This window comes from Anabas testudineus, chromosome 18 (genome assembly GCF_900324465.2).
Source record: "Anabas testudineus chromosome 18, fAnaTes1.2, whole genome shotgun sequence".
NCBI classification, from domain to species: domain Eukaryota; kingdom Metazoa; phylum Chordata; class Actinopteri; order Anabantiformes; family Anabantidae; genus Anabas; species Anabas testudineus.
Genome location: NC_046627.1, coordinates 17,971,075 through 17,974,836, shown reverse-complemented (window position 1 = coordinate 17,974,836; position 3,762 = coordinate 17,971,075).

Here is a 3,762-nt window from a genome sequence, read left to right as displayed (position 1 = left end):
CTGCCTCACAAACTGCGGATCCACCCTGTACTTAAAGCGGTACTGCCTCCATCACCGAGGAACACCCCGCAGAAGAAGCAAGAGGACTCCCCGACTACTACTTCCGCATTCGTTTGTTATTGCTAACAACGCCGTTTTCACTTTGAAATACTTTCTTCTTCACTGATTTACATCAAACAAGCACCGATTAAACAAAAAGTATAACTTCTTAATTGCATCACTGATGTAAACACCCTAAACGTCCGCAGACTTAATCATAATAGGACTGATTTTTCTTTTCTTATAGCTTGTGGTGTAGCTGTCCCATTCCCAACACAGGAAGTAGGGTCAGAACCATCAATCTGGACACAATTTAGATATTGATCAAGGCTTTAATTGTAAACTTCATTTTATGGGATACTCTGTAGGAATTACACCCATGTTTAGACATAGTTGGATATTAGCATGGCCAAATGTATGTTCATCTCAGGGATGATAAGTAACACACACACACACACACACAGTAGTAATTGGTCATAACAACTAATAAAATAATATAGAGGTTGTATTACTAGTGATTTGTATTCAAATTGTGCATGTTGAACCAACAATCAAAATATTGCACATACCCATCTAGACCCTGCTATGAACTTACTGCTCAGTGATCCTGTATCTGCTCTGTCATCATCTGACCACGAATAATGGAACAAACGAGTTCTGTTTGTGGATCTAAACTGCTGGGCAGAGGGTAATTGCTCATATATATTCAGAGTGACAGGTGGCGTGTTTGTTGTTTTCTGTGTCTCTCTGAGACAGACATCTGAGTGTAGAGACTGGAGAGTGGTGTTCTTTACTCTCAATAACCATCATCCTGCAGCCTGTACAAGACAAGGGAGCTTAGACTTGAGTTGCACTGACAAATTACTTCTCCAGACCTGGATGTTGTACTACTTAATGAGATTCTCTAAGACTTACTGTACTTTTGAAGAAGGCTTGGATTCCACACTGTTGACAAGTAACAGATGTTCTTGTTTTATCAGTGTCTGCTGTAGACAAGAACAAAACTTTCAGCATGAACATGGCAGGTAGGAGAACTGCCACATACAAGATATTTGTAAGGTAATGCAACAGTGAAACAAAAACTACAGAAAAGAAATGTTTATTATATTTGTGCTGTTAAAGGAGAGAAATAAAGCAAAGTTTCAGCAGATGGTAAAGGTGGAGTTGCCTTTCATCCACATTATGTGCTGAGAGGGGATTCATTCACAGTAATGCATTATAATCAATAATCAATCTACTTAATCAGTAACTAAATCTGCCAAATAAATGCAGTTGCAAAAAAGTAGAGATGACGTAAAATGGAAACACTAAAGTAAAGTGCAAAAACCTCTAAACTGATTCTTAAGTACAGTACTTGAAGAAATACAATTGCTTTCTCTGCACCTCTGGTTTTCAGGTATTGTTTTTGATGTAATCTATGAACTCCTTTTGAATTATGAAATCAATACATCCAATGTTTGCCACAAACAAATCAGCGAAGTTGTTATTATGTATAACTATATCTGTGTTTTGTCTTATATGCTAAATTCCTTCATTCTAATTTATCCCCATCAGTATCATTTATCACGCCTTCCACCACAGTCTCAATTTTTGAGACTTAAAATACTTGGTTTTTGAGGTTTCCTGGTGGCGTCAGGTTGTTCTGTCATATGTTCTATTTGTAGGATTTTCTACAAAAAGACATAGACAATAATGTCTATGGCTCTACTAACCCTAGCCCAGGGATATACAAGAGAAAAGCTTTTGTATAGCTGTCCACTGTAGTGACCACTACTCGTGAAAGGATTAATATTACACAAAGATAAATACAAAATGCTGTTTTATATGTTGATGTACTTTATTAAATCATGAAAGAACTGTGAATAACCATTTATTAATTAATTTTTTGGAAAGTAAAATTTCACTTGCCACACCCAGGCCTGTTACTGCCAGGCCTGTTGAATCAAGAAAACCACTAAATAGAAGCTGTCTGTCAAAGGGAATCAAAAAGCAACACATCATGCCGCGATCTAAAGAAATTCAAGAACAGATAAGAAACTAACATGTAAAAGAGAGGCCATCCTAACAAAATTACTCCAATATATATATATATATATATATATATATATATATATATATATATATATATATATATATATATGTGTGTGTGTGTGTGTGTGTGTGGTGTGTGTGTGTGTTGTGTGTGTGTGTGTGTATCAAGTATCAAGCAGCATCAAACAGTAGAGAAAATGCACAGTTTGTTCTGCAAATATGACTTTTGACTTTATCATGAGCTCAGTTTTGCATATCACCGGTTTCCCTAACATGGCACCAATGTTATGCAATGCTGCCCTCTGTTGGACACAATCACTCTGTGTCTCTCAAGTACTTTCTGTCGCAGCTGCAAATGAAATGACCTGTTAGTACATATTAGTTTCAGTTTTGGTGACATGTGACATGTGGTGAAACACATTTTAAAGTTGTTGTGATGTTGATCTGTCACTATGTCATCATCAAACAGCATCTCAAAAAATGAAAACATTTCAGTGAAATAAAAGTAGGAATCAGCTTTTGTTCGCACTCCCCCTTTTCTTCAGAATCAGTTGAGGTCCATGTTTTTGTGAAAACAAGATCAACTGGTAAACGGCAAATTCTGCAGCTCTGTACAGCTTTCTAGTTCATCGCTGGATTTGTAGCCTGCACAAACACAATCAAGTTTCAGGTTCCACCATCTCCAACAAACAAGCTCCGACAAGCTGATGGGTGAGGAAAGTAGAAGTGGTGGCAGAGAGGGACCAGTGATTTATATTAGTGCAGGCAGTGCAGTAGATTTATGATTGTGCATATACTTTATGTCAGAGATTAGTAAGCCCATCACTTAATACACACGGGATGGGTAAATGATAGTCTTTGTCTGTGCAACATTAGCGCTATGACCTCTAATGTGAAGCAACAGGACGCATCAGCAGTCTGAGTTTGATCAAATAAGTGAAGTTTCATTCTTTCTTGTTCCATATTCTTCAAAAGCAATCTTACTCCAACTAGACCAGACTTCACTGCAATAACATGTAAAAGCAATGATTTATTGATAACGTTTTGGCACTCACTCAGACTCCAGTGAGGCTGAATCAGAGGCCTCTGAGTCTGCAGCCCCCTGCTGGTTTAGCTGGACTTACAAAGACCAGCATCAAGTATCTTGAACGTGTGCAGAGATGAAAGATCAGTGTCATTGTGGAAATATAATAGATTTCATTAGGGTCTCCTATTGGACTCAGACAAAGCTTTGCAGACGCGGGTGAGGTGGGGGGCTCTCGTACGTATAAACGTAGTTTTTCATCTTGATCAGATATTAAGCAGATCATCGTTATTTTGCAAAGGACCTTGTTGTTGTAATCGTGTAGTAATTCTTATTTACACGGTGGCAGAAGTGCCCTACATCTGCTCTGTTTACAGACACTCACCAACCACCCCGTCGGCCGCGTGCCTTCGGAGAGGGTTAGAAGAACAAATGACGTCATCAAGCCAAAAGCACGTTGAGCTGTGCATGCGGCTGTCTGGCGGAAGCCGTAAATACGAGACAAACGCGCAGCACAAACAGCCCTGTGTGTGACTCAGACGCAATGCACCTGCCCTGCACAGACCACAGTATTATCTGCTTTAGTATCCTGCTCCGAACCATAAGTCACTTTGAAACTCAGCTTAAGTTAATTAATAACTTAACTTTATAGTACAGCTACATTGTAA